The following is a 20,087-nucleotide window of genomic DNA, read 5'->3' as shown; positions in this document are numbered from 1 at the left end:
AAAAGTAGCCTACATCAGGAAGGAGGATTTCCCTTGCCAATGTCGCACCAAATGCTTGCTTTTAGGGGGAATTGTTGGGTCTTTGTAAATTATAGAGTGTGGTCTAGACCTACTCTATCTGTAAAGTGTCCTGAGATAACTCCTGTTAGGATGTGACACTATAAATAAAATTGATTTGAAGTGAATCAGCAACCTGTGCCTGGCGTCACAGTGCTAAATCCAATTTGTAGCCTACTGCATTAAGAAGTGTTGGGCAGTTGCGGTGTAACTAGTTTAACTGCATTTCTCAGGAGAGGATCTGTTTTCTGAATCCAATCTCTTTTATTGAACATGTAGTGTGGTAGCGTTCACAAAAGCTAGGCTACATTTGCCCAAAGCATTTGAGAAGCTCAGCGCATCGAAAGCTTTCTGCTGAGGATCACTGCCGCCACCGCCAAGCACACATGTGTGTCGTGGACATGGATGTATAAAAAAACGACTACTTTTCCCATGTTGCTGTAGCTTAGCTTGCTACATTTCTTTTGGGGCTAACGTTTCAGTGTAGTGACGGCGGCACACGTGTTTGTTCACTGGACAGTTCATGTGTTTTTTGGGGTGCTGAGCCGATATATGACAGAGTTGGGTTACTGGGTTGGTCCGGTGTTTGATTTAATATCAAACCGCTTTGAAAATATTTACACTGGCCCAACTCGACAAATAAGTTATTAATCCAGTCGGGACACACACCTTCTCACATGCACACTTCCCGGTCATCAGCTGGTGCGGTGTGTGTGGAAGGGCTCAGTAGTGCAGGAGTTAGCAACTGATTTATAATTGAGTTGTTCTGATAACGATACCAGTATCGAAAATGCCTCAGATACTGCCTGAAAAGCCAGTATCGGGATCAGCAGGGTGCGATTTTCCGGGGGGGGGGATACGTCGGATTTCCCCCTTTCTGGTCTATATATCCCTGCCTCTGCTGAATTATTTTTACCCTCCTGTGAGGACTAAATGTATCCCCCCCCTCAAAGTGATCAATGCTACTTCACCAATAGACCATATATTATATACCTACAATAAAAGTATTTCAATCTAAGTAAAGGGCTGTAACGTGAACAGTTTATAGTGCCATAAAAGGATAAAATCTTCTAAAATCCTAACCCTTGGTATTGGTATCGGTACTGGTATCAAACATTTGTTAACGATACCCAGCCCTTTAAACTGTATGTGAGACTGACATATAGGAATAGGTGGATAAAGTGATACACAAGGCCTCTTTAATGTAACAAGGCATCTTGGGTTTGAATATTTCACTGTGTGAGCTCAATATAGCTCCAATGAGGAGCTGCAACATGAGTAGAAGAGGCGTACTGGGAGGGAGTTGGAGAGGTCAACACAGCACACTGGCTGTTTGGAATCTGACTTCCCTGACTCTGACATGCAGCTGACCTTTGACCTCTGCAGTGGGACATTTAACAAGCGGGGCCTGGTTTGTGGAGTTGTCATTTAGCCTGAAGCATGTGGAGATGAAAGAGGAGGAGATGTTTTCAAAGTCTGGCTATGCTGCAGAGCCCCATGATCCTCTCTGCTAACGCACAGACAGATGAACAGATGCACAGAGAGGACGGAGGAATGGAAGGGAAAGAGAATCAGAGAGTGATCCTAAGAGGAGGGGTGGTGGTCATGTCAGGCCACCCCGGCTGTCTCTGCCTATTTCTCTCTTCCATTTTGTGTGTGTGTGTGTGTGTGTGTGTGTGTGTGTGTGTGTGTGTGTGTGTGTGTGTGTTTCAGCATAGCAACTGCTCAGTGCTTTGGGAATACCACAACATAAACAGTTAGAGTAACATGAACGTAGCCTTGTTGCTTCCCGCCCACCATAACACACAACTTAATGCCTGCAGTGCACTGTGGTCAAATGTTAATCCGAGTCAGAAAGGGATTTATTGCCAACTAAGTAACCCTTACAATGAATTTGCTTTGGTCGGTAAGATAAGATTCTACTGTATTGTGACACAGAATTTCTTCTTGCATTGCCTGCTCCAACAAACACAATATATAAAAACAAAAGTATAGAAAAAACCCATCTGTAAGGTCACCCTCCAGTAATCATCATCAAGACATGATGCAAACAACATCTGACACACCTGTGCTGTTGTGAAGTGAGGCTCACACAGTGACGTCACATGTACATACTTGTGTACAGTATGCATGTGCACTTGCACCACTGCATGTCTGTGCTGAGAAACAGTGGTGGAAGAAGTATTCAGATCCCTTACTAAAGTAAAAGTACTAATACCACACCGAAAACATACTCTGTTACAAGGAAAAGTCAGCATTCAAAATGTTACTTCAGTAAAAGTCTGTAAGTATCATCAGGAAAATGTAGTTAAAGTATTAAAAGTAAAGAACTCTCCTGCCATTATAGAAAGTGTAAATGATCCAACCAGTTGTGTGTTTAATGGTCTGATCATCTCAGCTGGACTTGTAGCTGTTATATTGTTGGTTAGTTTACTTTAGAATCAAACATCAGCTTTTATAAACTACATGTGTTTAGTGTGCAGTAATCTGAATGTGTAAAGTAACTAGTAACTAAAGTAACTAGTAACTAAAGCTGTAACAGATGAATGTGGTGGAGTAACTAAAGTAACTAGTAACTAAAGCTGTAACAGATGAATGTAGTGGAGTAACTAAAGTAACTAGTAACTAAAGCTGGAACAGATGAATGTAGTGGAGTAACTAAAGTAACTAGTAACTAAAGCTGTAACAGATGAATGTAGTGGAGTAACTAAAGTAACTAGTAACTAAAGCTGTAACACATGAATGTAGTGGAGTAACTAAAGTAACTAGTAACTAAAGCTGTAACAGATGAATGTAGTGGAGTAACTAAAGTAACTAGTAACTAAAGCTGTAACAGATGAATGTAGTGGAGTAAAAAGTACAATATTTCTCTCTGAAATGTAGCGGAGTAGAAGTAGAAAGTGGCATGAAGAGAAAAGACTGTAACTGCGGGGTGAGCCCTGCAGCGTGCAGTGACACATTCATGAGCACAGAACAGGTTTGGAGAGCAAACAAGGGCAGAATACTGAGGAGCATGGCTGTGTCTGGTCCTTGCTTGCTTGCTGTCTTCAAAGTTGCATGCTCTCATTGTTGGCAGTTAGTATCTGATTTCAAACAGAATGTGCAAAAAATTTAGCTTCGCAAAGCTACAGGACACTTAACTAGTTTGCATTTTTGCTTTAGCCTGTAACACATCCAATGGGAACAAACGTCAGACGATAACCCTGAATCCCCAACCTACTGAGCAGCTGTTTGAACCGCATGGCCCACGTTTTTATCTCAGATTTATTCAGAAACTGATTTGGTTAGCCGTGGATGGGCGATATGGCATTACACACACTGTGAGAAGTTTGTCAACCCACCGTCAGTGTGTCCGTCATGGTAGCTATCCCTATGAATTAAAATGTATTTGCACTTTTGCAAATCAGTAAGCGGGACTACTTTCCAGTTATACTGCATCTACATCCTGTTTGTGTGTGTGATAAGGTAAAGAAGATTTCTTTCAGGTATTTAATTCACCGGATTAACCACAAACAGACAATCCCATCACATGATTTGATCTTTGAACAGTTTCTCTATTGAATATCCAGAAAATGTATATTATGATATACTGTTTAGTGCTATCACAACAGAAACTGTTAAAACAGAGCAGAAACGACAATGTTTCTGCAGTGTTTTTCCTAGTTTGTTGGAAGCAAAGACCAGTGATTGTAGGAAAGGTTTGTGCTAATGTCTGAGTGAAGGAGAGAACATTAAAATGATGAGAAATGCCTCAGGTCCCAGTTAGTGAAACCCAATCTAGTGGTTGGTTGTGAGGCTTCACTGGTCACTTCAAACTGTTGGGTTTGTAGGTAAGATTTGCCTCTGACTCACTCTACCCCCCCACACACACACACACACACACACACACACACACACACACACACACACACACTGTGTGTGTGTGTGTGGATATATCTACAGGCCAGTGGTCAGGGCAGTGGTGAACAGATGATAAGATGCAGAGAGAGATAGGAGGAGAGGAAATGAAGAGAGAGAGAAAGGAAAAGGACATGGTACTCCATCACGTACAGAATTTTGCAGGTGTTTCCATCCTAACGAGCAATGCTGTGACAGCAAGTGTGTGTGTGTGTGTGTGTGTGTGTGTGTGTGTGTGTGTGTGTGCGCATATCTCTGTCTTGGGACAAAGAGTTCCTAAGTGGGCCGTTGGCTGGGTGGGGCAGATCTACTCAAATATAGTTTCCTGTACAATCTAAACACACACACACACACACACACACACACAGTGTGAGTGAAGTCATTCCCTGCATATGACCCTTGCTGTCTGTCTGTCTGTCTGTCAGGATTGTAAATACTGTAGTTTCACTGACATTAGACGATCTGAAGCTGGACTCATCCCTGGGAGGGAACTGTGCTACTGCAGGTAAACACAACGTTTACCTGAATGGCAATATTCTGAAATATAATCCATAAAAGACTACACCCGGTTAGAGTGGGGTGTACATTGTCTGCCGTACTAAAACAATGAAGTCAATTAATCAACAATTAGGAAAAGGTGAACTTTATTTATCCCTGAAAGGAAAACTGGTTTGCTACCACAGACAGACGTACATAATGCGTCGACAAAGACATAGACACAATATACACAATACGCTATTTACACAATACGCTATTTACACAATCAACCTGGACCTCATTTTCCTAGTTTTTGGTTGCTAAGTGACTGATGGGAACAACATTCTTTGAAACTGGTCCAGTATCAAGCAAAATCGCTGCAGTTGGCAGTTGCCATACAGGCTGCAATGTTACCACTTGAGGTATTTGTTCAGTCACCAGACTCCATGTAAATAATCAGGACTTTTAGCGTGTATAGAGCCAGCATATTGTCACATGTAAATGGGTGAATTAAGGGTTTATTTCAACCAAACCAGAGTGGTGATTGTTGGAACAGTGGAAAGATGAACCAAGACGGCTTTTGGTAGTTTTATTTACTTTCTTTCCACTTTAAATGAAGTTTGTTTTATGATGATAAAAGTACAGATTATAGGGCGCATGGGAAGCTCACCTGGTAGAGCAGGCGCCCACATATAGAGGTTTACTCCTTGACGCAGCGCCCGTGGGTTAGACTCCGACCTGCGACCCTTTGCTGCATTTCATTCCCCCCTCTCTCTCCCCATTTCATGTCTTCAGCTGTCCTATACAAATAAAAGCCTAAAATGCCCAAATAATAATCTTAAAAAAAAGAAGTCCTGATTATTTACATTGAGTCTGGTGGAGATATGCTGGCTCTGTACACGCTAAAAGTCCTGATTATTTACATGGAGTCTGGTGGAGTTTGGTGATGGTGATTTTGGGGCTGTTTCATGTTAAACTAAAAGGATCTTACTCTTTAACTAAAAGATCTATCTCTGTAGGGATCCTTTCATAATGTTGTCAGACACTTAGAATAATAATCTGAGTCTGACAGCGGCAACAACAGAACTTTTAGTGGACATGCAGTAAATTGAAGGTATGCAATTGCCCTTTGCCATTACATTGCAACTTGTTTCTCAGCTGCCGTCTTTCTTGATACTGGACCAATTTAAAAACAAAAAAAATGTTGTTCCTATCAGTCACTGTCAAGTAAAAATGGGTCCAGGTTAAGAAATATTGAAGCCTTTAACTTACCATGTTGATAATGGAAGAAATATGCCGAATCAAGAATGAGTTCTGAATCTACAGTATACACAATTTCAATGCTATCAATGGGCACAACATCAGACCTATATGGATATGGGTGATGATGGTTCAGATGTAACACACAGGGGCTATACCAGAAAATTGATCATAACCAATAGATTGCTAATGGACAACGCAGGGAACTGGTGAACCAGAGCATGTGTGGACGGTGTCAAGCATTTAGAGTTGCATCAGTAGATGCAGAACAAGTGAAATACAAACAGTGTGGGATTATAGATGCTATTTGATTTGTCATTAGAAAAGAAAAAAACGAGCACAAAAGCATCCAGTGGCACAGCAGACCTGCACCTTGACCTCGGCATAGGTGCAACTATTTCCGTCATCAAGCTGAATGTGGGGCAAGGTGAGCTGAGGACAGTCGGGGGTCCTTACTGTATTTGGCTGTTGGTGTGTTTTACTGCAATACTGATAGTGAATGGAAAAGTTGCAGGAATGGAAAACAACTTTTATTAATCTGAGTTTGTCTCAAATACACCTTCCCCATAGCCAGATGAATAACGTGTGTCTGCATCCTGGATACAACCCAAACGAATGACTAAATCACTACTGGACACAGTGAATGCATTCAGACAAACCAAAAAACACTGTTTGTTATGCACTCCCACTGACCAGACAGACACACTCACCCCATGACAAAGACAATATGATTCACCAGCTGATAAAAATGTACAACTCCCACGAGCGAGGACAGCTACAGGAGGGACTTCTGAAAATACTGGATTACCGCCAGCTCAGTGCTGAACACTGACTGAGAGTTTCAAGCTCAGCTCAAACTGTATGTCATTGATCTGACAGCTTCAGTCACCTTTACTCTGCAGATTAAGATTTCATAAAAGAAAACATTTTCTAAAATACACTACGTACATTGTTGTAAATTGGACTGCCCAGCAGTCTATAAAGTAGTTGCACTCACTTCAACCTGAACCAGCTACAGTACTGAAATGCTGCTTACACAGTAAGGCATCTGTAATAGTGATATTATATTGCATTGATCTATATCCCTGACATGGATGTCTCTGCTGCATAATGAATACTTTTTTATAATTTAAATATTGTACATGAAGAATTAGAGGATACAAGTTAACAGAATGAGCATAAACCTGAAACATATTTTCCAATGTTTTTTTAATATAGGCAGTAACATACTTTTCCAAGGTAGATATAACATGTTAATGAGCTTGTCTGTGTCTGACAGAAGGATATCTCAAAAAAGGCATTACCATACATTTGCTGGACTAATTGTCCAGTTGACAGTGTTGTCATCTAGAACTCATGCTTGTGTCCAGCTGCTTGTCTGGTGTACACGCTGTTAAAAGTTGCTGCACAAATTGTGACATTGACACATTGCAGTCATTGAAATGATACAAACAGTACGAGCAACAGGTGTGTTGCGTTTGTGTGTGCGTGTGAGTTTGTCCGGTTGTGTGTGTTTGTGTGTGTGTTGGAAGGGAGTACAAGTGAAATGCTCTCACACACGCTACTGAAATGCTTTCACATACACTACTGAAACGCTCTCATATACACCAAAGTGAAATCCTAGAGTTTCAGTTGTGTATATGAGAGCGTTTGTAGTAATGTATACTGTATAAAAGGATTTCAGGAGTGTATTTCAGAGCATTTCAATAGTGTGTGAGAGCATTTCAGTAGTGTGTGTAAAAGCCTGAGTATTTATGTTCTTAGAAGACATTGTAATACAAATCTTAACCATGCACCATGATGCACGTCCACAAAAGTGTAAGGATGCAGTCTGCAGAGGCTTCTTTTGAAAAGCACAATAATTAGTCTTCATTCTGTTTTTTTCTTCTTTTTATTCTTTTATCCCTGCTGATCAGCAGGAAAACATCAGGACAATAAGACGGCTTGACCGCGGCACTGCTACAAAGCAACATGGAAGTGTTAAAGAGAGCTGATTCATTTGAATTTGGTGGCTGTGAATGAACAGAGGAATCCCAGCTGAAGCAGCCTACATCAGGGATGATAGAGAGGGATGACTTTGCATGACCTCTCCTGGGATCCTTCATTGTTTCCATTCTAGAATATATACTGTAGTGCAGTGGTTCCCAACCTTTTTTCCTTGGCGCCCCCCCTACTTATGTCTAAGAAAAGCTGAGCCCCCCCCTCCGAAACCGAAGTTGATCTCGAGATAGAGCCTTACTTTCTTTTTTGATACAGAGGAGGTATCAGCACTTTTACGTTTCTCCGCCATGTTTCATTCATAAAATAGTGATGCTGTGGCGGCAGGACAAACGAGGATGCTAGCAGCTAGCAGCTGACCTGATGACAGCAGGGGTCCCAGGTTAAGAGGTCCCAGAGGTTTGGCCTACTAAATAGCCTGCCTACAATTTTAAGCGAGAACAAAAAATATATAGTTTTTATACAGACTTTTGTATACATTATATATTCTAGTGTAGCCTATTATTGAGGTTTACCTCAACCTCAAACCAGATAAAGACTTGCGCACCCCTTGTGATCCTTGTCGCCCCCCTGAGGGGTCCCCGGACCCCAGGTTGGGAACCACTGCTGTAGTGTGTAGCATATCATCATAGGGTATGTTTGTGCCTGTACCTGCACCTCCTGGAATTATCGTGTTTTGTGTATGTGTAATGGGTCCCAGACTAGAGGTCATGGTAACAAAGCCAGACATGAGGGAGAACAAAAGCCCAACACTGGGCGAGTGCAGGGTTGGATAAGCAGATAAAAACGAAACAAATAGAAAGCCGAAACAATGAAATTCAGATTTTTCTTCTTCTTATCTGCTCTTCTTTTTTCTCAACTGACTGATAAGACCTTTCTGTGGGAAATGGATTTTGAGACATCACAGTGTCTGAGCAACAAGGGGAGGAGAGGTCTGTGTGGAACTTTAGAGGGCAATCTCTCAGCTCGCTGCTCACTGTTCTCCACCCAAAAACGGAATAATTAAACTGCTGCGGGTGCATATGCAGCGTGTGGACCCGGTCCACGAGGCACTGTAAAGTGGCTGGGGCTCCAAACAACACAAACAGAAGTGATACAAACTGGTGCAAACTATTTGGCGCGGAGTGAGACGTTTTCCCCTGGATTCTGGTGCAGAGGAATCTGCCTGTAACTCTTGGTCAAATCCAGTGTCATGGGCATTTAGTATTAGGGTTGGGTACCAAAACCCGGTGCCAACATGCTAATAAATGACTGGTATCAACCGGACCGAATGACAACGCAGATTTCTGTGACTAATTTCTGTGCTACTTAAATGCCTGCGCTGCCCTCTGGTGCTCCGAAACGGACGTTCGAGACAACAGAAGCATCACTGCACGTGACGCTAGTTAACATTACACTTGGCAACAGGTAACGTTAGCCTACAGTTAGCTAGCAGCTGGCTTACACACAGTTAAATTGCTGAAAGCTAAACGTGTGAATGTATTTCACTGAAAAGGATTCCAACACTGGGACGTCCAACAGTCTGCAGCTGAAGACACACCATGGACACTGCCGGAGAAACAACACACTTAATGGTGCGTTCAGGTGCACCTCGTAAGCTCATGGTGCATTCATTGTTGTTGAAAAGTTCCCATCTGCCATCTAGTGGTTCTTCTTTTTGTCGTTTAACAATAACTGACTGGTGAAATAAGTTATTGTTATTACATTTTAAATAAATCATTTAAATCTGACCATATGGCCTTAGCAATGAACAAGCCGTTCTTGAATGTTACCAACTGTCATTTTTTGATTTTTTAAGTATTAGTTCAGGCCCCATTACGCACCGGCACAGTTTAAAAAGTATTATTTTCGCACCGGTATGGAAAAAAAAAACCAAACGATAACCAACCCTATTCAGTATACATTATCTATATAATTCGTTTCTCTAGAGTTAGCTGGCTGAAATACTGAAAGTCAACAGCATCTTAAAGCACAAGATGGGACATGTTGACTTTTTCTACCGTCTTCTAACATTAACCAAAGGGTTTTAGTCGCCTAAAGCTATCAACACATAGGACGACACATCCACCCTGACCTGCTCCTTAAGACTAATGTGCAGTATAACAAGTATAAAAAAAGTTCTCACATTGACTCTTTGTGTTTTGTCTTTCACAGTTCTAAAAACACTTAATTATGACCTGCAGAAACGTGCACATACCTGTACAAGTACTGCTTAGTTAACCTGGCAAAGAACACACACATGCAGTCACAGTCACTCCCACGCATCTCTCACGGCGAAACCATCATCCTGGCAGTAATCACATTTGAATATAAGGTATAAGGGTGTGTGGATGATGAGGAGTCAGCAGCCTTAGCTGTGTCGGTGTGCTGCAGTCGCAGTCGTGTGTCATCAGGCCTGACTTAACATTACTGGGAAGAAAACGGAGTGATTCAACCAACCGGCTGCTTCTCTGCCAGCCTGATGCAACAGCTGCATTATCTATGTTTGGAGGGACTATTGCAGTGCCCGTTTGGAGCGTGTGCCTGTTCAGAACTGGCTGATAGCTTACTTCCCAGTTTGTTTGTTTTTCACAACTTTATCTACTATAAGTGCGTGTTACACCTTTCCTGTTTCGGGTTCCCAGACCATGGTCAGGAAGCACACGTCTGATGCTCTTTCGGGGGTAACACCCTTCACTTATGTAGTAGTATTAACAACAGATGAAGCCACCGTTGTCTTGAGAAGCTTGTTGTTTTATTGTTCACTGGTAACTCACTTTACGTCATCTTTGCTTTCCCTCTCGCTTTTCCCTCACACAGCCGCACTGGTACGCTAAGTTACTATCCTTACTCCGACACCGGTACAGCTCACTCTCCTTGCTTAACCACACACTCACTGGCGTCACCCACTCAACCAATCTGCCATTCTTGCTTTATGCTACTGTCGTAACACGTGGCGCGGCTGCGGCTTATCTAGAGATTGGGCGCATCCCCTTTTGTTCCGCCGTCACACATCCAGGTTGCGACGTGGGCCGGAGAAATGTGCACAAGCGTCGGCTGGAGAGCCCGAGAGCCTGGCCGCTGTAGCCTGCTGCCAACACATGCTTGGGCTCTCCGTTGGTGTACCAACTGTTGTGTGGATAAAACCTTAACAAGAGAGGTCGACGACTACTCCAAAAGTGCATTTCACTAAGAAAACATCCGATCACAGAGCTTAACATGATGTTGCATAATGAGACTTATGGTGAGCAGAAGCTGAATATGACGCTCAGGAGTTCAAATCAGTTCACTTTCAGATTGTGGCTCAGTTTTGTACAGCTGTGCAGCATCTTGCATTAGTAGAGTGGGAGTTATAGGCTATAACTTAGAACTTTTATGGCCAGATGGAAGTCTTTTGTTGATGTTTATATAATGTATGACCGTACTTATGGGTTGTAGAGCTGCACAATATTAGGAAAATATTTGATATAACGTTGTTGAATATGGCGATAACGATATAACTTGCGATAAATAAACAGATATTTAAGTGTTCTCAATTCTGCTGCTTTCAGTATTCTGCTAAAATACGATAAGCTGCTTGTTGAATTAAAAACAAACAAACATAAATAATTTCCAACATTCTTTTATTGAACAAAGTGAACATTGAAAAGGCAGCAAAGACAAAGAATTACCGTTGCATTATAAAGTGCAGTTTTCTGCTGATATTTTCTTTCAACTAACACCAAAAATCTCTAACTCTTTGGCGATATGTCGCAGCTTTCCGCGATGTGTTCGTTGCGCCAGTTGATATTGCGACAACAATAACAATAAAAAAAAAAAAAAAACTATATCTATTGTGCAGCCCTAATGGGTTGTTGAGCTATCTTAGTACAGAAACATCAAAGTATAACACAAGTGAAGTTGGAAATCTAAAGTGTGTAAAGCTGTTCCAGTTTCAGAGAATTATACAGCAACATGATTAAAATCTTCGTATCGCTTCTACACTTCAGTCCATACCCTCCCCTCCCCCCCTCTCTTTCTTCATAGAGAAAAGAAAAGGCCTATAAGTGCAGTAAAAGTTCTCCTTTGCAGCTTTTAATAAAAAAATGTGCTAAAAGGCATTTTTGTGGCAGGTTTTGTGTTGAAAAAGACAGTGTAGATGCTGTACGACACACCACACACACACACACACACACACACACACACACACACACACACACACCAAGATTCATAGTTAGCATGTGAGTTTGCGCAAGCCAAACAAGCAGATTCAAACAATAAAGTTGGCTGGTTGTCAAGTGTGTCAAGCATCCACACCCACACACACACACACACACACACACACACACACACACACACACACACACATTAATGAGTAAACTCCATTAAACTAGCTTGAAGTAATTCCCTAAATGTCCCATCTGGCTCTGTCTTTTAGTACAGTGTGAGGCACAGTGGTAGCAGTACAGGTCAGTTTGAGGCAGTGTGATTAACGCCCGCTGGCTGGAGAGAAAGGTGGACTTTTCTGCTGTGTTGGCTCTGTGGCTGTGCTTCCGCTGCCATCTGCTCGCGCGCTCTCGCTCCAGCTTCCTCGCCCAAAAAGATGGAGGGAGTTAAAGAATAAGGAATAAAACACTGGGTGCTGCCGCCGCTCGTTTTTTGTGTCAGGGAGGATTAGATAAAGTTTCTGCCCAGGAGCAGAGAGGCCAACGCATTCTCACTCCCCATCGCGTCAAAAAGCAGCACTGGGTAAGGTGCCTTTGGCGTTTGTTATTGACGCAAAAAGTCTCCTTTAGCGTCATATTTAGACGTGCTTGGTCTGGACTCTTGGCGTCACTTTTTGACTGTTTGGGTCTGGGCGTACGTTTAACTGACATGCAGCACAAGTTAAGCCTGATTCATGCTTCAGTGGAGGTTCCACGCAGAGCTTTGGCCATAGCCTACACTTACCACTTATGGTCTGAAGTTTATGCTTGTGTGTTAGTGTGTGCGTCGATCTGTTTAAGAGAATAGCCGTGCGTGCGTGTGTTAGAGTGAGTGAGAGAGTGAAACAACGAAACAAAGTGTCTCCCCTGTTCTTTCTGACCACGGTGGGGAATCTGGAGCAGGAAAGTTAATCTTCTCCTTGAGTTCATGATGTTTATGGAGAAGGAGAACCAGGAAATGAGTCGGGGGGATGCAATGCTACCAAGCTATGGCTGAGTGACGTGCGTTGCCGCAACGTGTAGTTTAATTTTTCGAGAGGTGCCCGTCAGGCTACGGTGTAGGGTCGGTATCTCCATGTACCTACGGTGTAGGGTCGGTATCTCCATGTACCTACGGTGTAGGGTCGGTATCTCCATGTACCTACGGTGTAGGGTCGGTATCTCCATGTACCTACGGTGTAGGGGTCGGTATCTCCATGTACCTACGGTGTAGGGTCGGTATCTCCATGTACCTACGGTGTAGGGTCGGTATCTCCATGTACCTACGGTGTAGGGTCGGTATCTCCATGTACCTACGGTGTAGGGTCGGTATCTCCATGTACCTACGTACGTACCTACGGTGTAGATTTATTGCAGAAGCATGAATTGGGTGGGGTGACAAAATGTCCGTTTCAGTGACATGCAGGACAAGAACGGGACATGAACCCCGGTCTCCTGGGGGAAAGTCCTGTGTTGTTTGACCCATCCACCCCCGCAAACATCCTCCTTACGCGGATTTTTGGTCTTTCATACTATTCTCTACTGTTGTCTCTCTACATACGACTCTCTACTGTTGTCTCTCTTCATACTACTCTCTACTGTTGTCTCTCTACATACTACTCTCTACTGTTGTCTCTCTTCATACTACTCTCTACTGTTGTCTCTCTTCATACTACTCTCTACTGTTGTCTCTCTTCATACTACTCTCTACTGTTGTCTCTCTACATACTACTCTCTACTGTTGTCTCTCTTCATACTACTCTCTACTGTTGTCTCTCTACATGATACTCTCTACTGTTGTCTCTCTACATACTACTCTCTACTGTTGTCCCTCTACATACTACTCTCTACTATTGTCTCTCTACGGTTGTCTCTCTTCATAAAATGATGAGAAACTTTATCACTTCATGAGAAAAAGTCATTATATAACATCATGTCTCAATTTGATAAACTAGAAATCTTGCAGTAATGACATGTCACAAAGCTGACACAAAGTAGCAATTAGAACACAGTTGTGTCAGCGTAGAAGCTTGTTGTGTTTGCTAGAAGTTAAATTTCTGTTTGTGTGTTCATTAAAGCGTACAACGAGTATAGGGCTGCGAAATATTTGTAGAATGAGCTATAAGGGCTGAAAAACAATACATTGTGTTTATTTGAAAGTTTGATCAACAGCAAAATTGAATAGACTCCTAATAGGAGTAAAAGACATGTTCTTTTTCAGAGTCTAAAATTGATCTAACTTTCCGCTCCAAGAAGCCATTGCAGTACCCACCTTTTCTAAAAAGTGTTTACACGCGCAGTATCGGGGCCTCCTCTGTAACTGCTTCTACAAGTAGGCCTACTCATTGTAGATGGGAAGTGTGACTTTTTTTGCTTTAATCCCTGTAATCCACATCACAGCTCCCCCTGTGCTGTGGAGATGGCACTGTGCCCTCTCTCTCAACTGTCTGCCAGGGTCAGCTCCCATCATACTGCAGGCGGGATCAATAGGTAATCTATTACCGAGGTTGCCCAGGATTACAATGATGGAGGGGATCTGAGCCGTTCTGTGCCAATCTCCTGAAATTCTATCAATCCACCCTGGCAGTGGCCCGGCCTTCCTCACAACACTAATGTTCTCAATCTGGGTTTGGAGAGCTGAGCTCTTTACAGTATTGTGTGTGTGTGTGTGTGTGCGTGCATGCGTGTATGTGTGTGAATGTGTGCAAAACAAACCAACGGATAATATGAATAGGATTTTCGAGGTGAGCCCACTGCTCTGGAGTCGATGGAGGCTTATGTTTGGTTCATGATTATGAATTTAAAAGCAGGAGATGGCAGCACAAACAGGCTTGTGAAAACACAAAAGTTTACTGTTTCTGTGTGTCTGACTGTTCAGATGTGCAGCAGTTTAACTGAGCAGCTGTGGCGGTCAGCATGCAGCCGCTGCAGAGCCGCAAAGTAGTCTTCTGGCTTTCAGTTTAACTCTCTACACAAACACACACACCCTAAGTGGATGATGTGTTACGGAGCATTGTGTTCCCCGCTACCGAGCGTTGCCCTGTCACACACTAAAGCCATAAATCGGATGAAGTTAGCGGAGAAGTGTTGTGCCGGTGCAGATACAGGTCGCAATGTGTGGACATGGGCGAGAACACAAATACCTCCACTGCTGCCCAGTTACTGCTGATGTTAATGCTCTCTGTGCTTTATTGGGCAGACAGCTCCTGGCACAGAGTGAGGGAAGAAAGGAAGGTTGGAAATGAGGGAGTACTGTCAGGGTGTGAATCACATGAATCATGTTTTGGCCTGATGGAAGCTTGCTTACTGTGGACAGCAACATAAGAAGGCAGGGCCAAAAGCCTGACATCGCAGAGAGGGGTGAGACACATTGAGTACGTTTTACATGCACAACAATATTCCACTATTATTTCGAATATGACAATATTCCGAATTTGATACAGGTCATGTAAACAGCATATTCTGGTTTGACATTCGGAAAAAGGCCATTTTCCGATTAAGACGTGGGATATTCCGGTATTATTCTGGTTTTAGAGGCATTCTTTGGACATGTATACAGCTCATTCGGAATATGCGTCACAATCAGGGTTTTAACCGCAGTTTACAGCCTCTTGCCTGTTTACGGCTTAAGGTCAGGTCTGTGCATTGCTATTGTTGCTGTACACAAACCAACCAGCTAACAGTTTGCAAGGCTGCAGACCCGATTAGAAGGAGAAATCAAATCATCAAAACTCTGGTGCCATATTGTGTTTTCGATGTGATTAATCCTTACATATGTTACTTCAACAAGTGTGACAGTATGAGTGAGTCAGCACGAAATCCAGGTTCACTCAAAAGGGCAAAGATTGTATTGAGGTTGAGGTTTATTGTAGTAAACCTCACCTGTTTTTTTTCTGTATTAATATTTGCCTGATAAGCAGGAACTGGCTGGCCTGTGAGGTTTACTACAATGGTCTTCCATGATGAAACAGTGAATGCATTTCTTCATCGGTAGAACAGTTTTGAATATGATTACGAGTAGGCTATTATTTTGGGCCTGTACAAGCATTTGCCAGGTTGTTAAGGATCTCTTCATTACTTCGGATTGCTGATACTAGATTTTGTGCTGACTCGTTCACACTGTCACACTTGTTGCAACATCATCTGTACAGGTTAATCACATCGAAAACACAGGATGGCGCCAGAACCTTGATGACATCAGATTTCAGTAAATAAGTTTAATGTCATATATTCAGACTTTCATTCTATATATTCAGACTTTCATTCAGACTTTCATTCAATATATTCAGACTTTCATTCTATATATTCAGACTTTCATTCACTATATTCAGACTTTCATTCACTATATTCAGACTTTTATTCTATTTATTCAGACTTTCATTCAATATAGTCAGACTTTCATTCCATATATTCAGACTTTTATTGTATATATAAAACTTTCACTCTATATATTCAGACTTTCATTCTATATATTCGATTTTCATTCCAAATACTTAGTTTCATTCTATATTTTCAGACTTTCATTTTATATATTTAGACTTTCATTCCATATATTCAGACTTTCATTCTATATTTTCAACTTTCATTTCAAATATTTAGACTTTCATTTTATATATTTAGACTTTCATTCCATATATTCAGACTTTCATTCTATATTCAGACTTTCATTGTATATATTCAACTTTCATTCCAAATATTCTGACTTTCAGTCTATATATTTAGACTTTCAGTCCATATATTTAAGTTTTATTCCATGTATTCAAACTTCACACACACACACACATACATATACACATACATATACATATATATATATATATATATATATATAAAATAATTTCTTAAATGGTATGCCATAATATATATAAAGGTCTTTTCTGGCCATTATTCAACGCCATAACTGGTTAACAGTGTGAAGCATTTCACCAAAAAATACACTTAATGCCTTTTATGAAATTCCTCCAGTCTTCACTACATATATTATGAGTCTGGACAGACATGATATAAACTGCAACTTGACTGGTTGGCGGAGGCATACAACTGCAAGGCGGTAATTCCAGTTCTTCTTCTTAACTAATCCCACTCAAAACAAAACCAACAACGTGTTGGTCGGTGGCTGTGTTTCATTAGTACGACTTCCCTTCCTTCACTTCCTCTCAGCCCTTGATATTACGCAACAGCATACATGACACGGAGGCCACTTGGAGAGCGGAGGGATAGAGGGTGGGGCAGGAGCGGGAGGGTGGGGGATGGGGGTTAAAATGGAAATGAATCTATACAGATGGACCGCCAGTTGTAGGTTTAGCGCTACTGCTTCAAGTGTGTTTTATTTTTCATTAATTTTGGCATTCTATTCCTGTTTTTATGTTCATTTTATGTCTGTTTATGTCATGCAATTTCCTTATTGTACGGCACTTCTTGTATAAAAGGTGCTATACAAATATTTATAAAATGTATAATTATTATTACTGTTTTTTACAAGTCATCAGAAATACCTGCAGACTCATTTCAATGAGGCTTGGTAATCAGCTGCATGAGGTTCTGAATCAGAAAGTTTGTGATCTGTATCATAATTGATCAGAACTATTGTTGCTATGGGTTTATAATAATCTTCCGAAACAGAATTTCTTCCATGCGTTTACAGATAATGCTGGGATGCAAGTGGTAAGCCGCATTTAGGTGTGTTTTTGTGTTTGTTCTTTATGAAACATTCATGATGTGTTTTAAACTGAATGTTTAAACAAGCGGCCAGTCATTCTGCAGTCTGAACACGCAACACACCAGCGGCAGAGCAGCGCACTCTTCAAATATTTAGGTGCTGCACACACGCGCCTGTAATTCCACTCTGCAGACACAGACGGCTCAGTACTCCGGCACAGTGATGCCCATCATGTTTTTTTGCTATAATATTCAGTATTGCACGTGTAAGGCACACTAATCCATTCATGATTTTTGAGCATTTCAAATCCTGTCAAATCTCATCTGTGCACAGATTAACTGCGTTCAGACACTTCCAGGCTGATTTACAATGGAGAGCGGGCTTCTCTGCTCTTCCCCCGCCGCCGGGAATAAATGATTTCTGTCACCTTGCATAGTTTTTAACAAGGACAACCTTAGTGACAACGTGAGTGCAAGGACCTACAGGTTCTGTACCACACACTGGATTTAAACAATGAGCCAGCTTGGTGCACATGTTTCTGATCTCCAGAAGACCAGAGAGAACAAGGCCAAAGACCACGCTGTAAAAAAGTTTTGGTGACAGATCTAAAGAGGGCTGTTTCATTATCTGGAGGAAAGTTGTTTTGTGATGAGATAACAGAAAGGATAATCATAATTTCTATGGTTTTGTTTAGGGCTGCTACTAATGATTATTTTTCCTCGTCGATTAATGTGTGGATTATTTCCTGGATGAATGGATTAGTTTTTTGGTCTGTAAACTGTAAATGTGGATCAGTGTTTCCTAAAGCCCAAGATGACGTCCTCAAATGTCTCGTTTTGTCCACAACTCAAAGATATTCAGTTTACTGTCCCAGAGGAGAGAAGAAACTAGAACATATTCACATTTAAAAGGCTGGAATCAGAGAAGAAAATTACACAAACCGATAAATTGATAATCAAAAAGTTAGCGATTAATTTAATAGCTGAGCATAGCTACCGTAACGAGGCCCGGCAGGTCTGTGGAGCTTTGGATTCCTCCACATGATGAGGATGAAGAGGTTAGTAAGAGATGCTGTGTTATTCTGCTCTAACTATATAACTACCTTGTTACAGCAGTAACCTAGCATTATTTATGTTTATTGTTTCCCTCTAACCTGTTGGCTTTAGCCTTTAGTCTAGGCATGTCAGCATGGATGTAGCCCGGGGTTAGAGTGGGCCTAGTCTATATCGATGGCGATTCATTTACGGGATTGTTCCAGTGACGCCGGAGGTTTCACCGGATTTCCCTCATCAGATGTCCGTCCCCTTCCTCTGTCTCTGTGTTGGCGTTCTAACCTCTGGTGGATTTGTGAGGACTATGGTTAACTGCTCCTCAGATCTCTGCAGGGTAAATCCAGACAGCTAGCTAGACTATCTGTCCAATCGGAGTTTTCTGTTGCACCACTAAAACTACTTTTGAACGTACACATGTTCCACTAAAACAAGTTCCTTCCAGAGACTATTTAGCAGAGGCACCGTGGCTCCGTCCGGAGCTTAGCACCGCCCAAGACGGTTGTGATTGGTTTAAAGAAATGTCAATAAACCAGAGCATGTTTTTCTCCAATCCCAGAATGCTGTGTGGACTAGCCAGACCTTCCTCCACAGCGCTGTGGAGGAAGGTCTGGCAATGCGAGACTAAAGTGGCCCAGAACGATTCGGAACTGCGTTTGGGCACCTTCAATTAATAAGGGAAATAATTCATGTGATTTTCATACATCAATGTTTCCCCGATCACCAAAAAGAGCTGGACTAGGCCAAAACAAGTTTTTTTTCTAATGCCAAAAATAACCTCAAACACCCATTCCAGTCTTTGATTTCCCTTAAATCATTCTGCAGCGGTAGACCGCTGTGATTTCATGAACACATGTCTGTAATATAAGCAGGAATAACAAGTCTCACAGAGGTCAAATCATAATAATTTTTAGAACTCTCGATAGAGGAGAAATAGGACTTAAACTCATACTGGACATAGAAGTTTTAGAGATGACCAAATAATGTGTTATGTATCTGGAATTGTCCAATAGCTATGCGTGATACTGTATCTGTGAAGCTGAACGGGCTCATAGTATTCTGATCCAAAGACTCTTTCTGTGAGGGAAATTCACAGAAACACTAACATTATATCCTGGGATGTAATTGTAAGACATATGGTGCTCTTGAGAAACGATTGATTTAAACTTCTGTCCCTTTTAATTTCCTTCCCTGTCTGCGGAGTGCTGATGTTATCTTTCTGTTCGTGAACCAGATTATTATCAATGGAGTGGCTTTTTTGTTTTTGCTTGGCTGAGTATGACAAGCCTCAATGTCCCCGCTGTCAACATAAATGCCTTTGCCGTCCAAAAAACAAATCACCTGTTGTTCCAGTGACTCCTTCTCCTCCTCTGAAGCGTCACTCACTCCGGCAGCGGTATGCCCAGCGTCCGCAGCCACCCTGGAATAGTTCCGGTGTTTGGTTCTCAGGCCGCTGATAACCACATCGTTAACTCTGGATTATTGCTCGAGGTCAGCAACTCGAGTCTCCAGAATAGCAATCTTTCGGTCCTTCTCCAAGCTTTGCCT

General features: G+C 41.9%; 1 protein-coding gene across 8 annotated transcripts in view; it reads left to right on the top strand.

The window, feature by feature from the left end:
- plekha5 (pleckstrin homology domain containing, family A member 5) overlaps window positions 1-20,087 on the top strand; it is a 248,798-nt gene that overhangs the window by 9,616 nt on the left and 219,095 nt on the right. The gene's annotated exons all lie outside the window — the stretch shown is intronic.

This window comes from Sander vitreus, chromosome 23 (assembly GCF_031162955.1).
Source record: "Sander vitreus isolate 19-12246 chromosome 23, sanVit1, whole genome shotgun sequence".
Classification (NCBI taxonomy): domain Eukaryota; kingdom Metazoa; phylum Chordata; class Actinopteri; order Perciformes; family Percidae; genus Sander; species Sander vitreus.
Note: the sequence above shows the minus strand (reverse complement) of the source record. Positions and strands in the feature narration are given on the sequence as shown.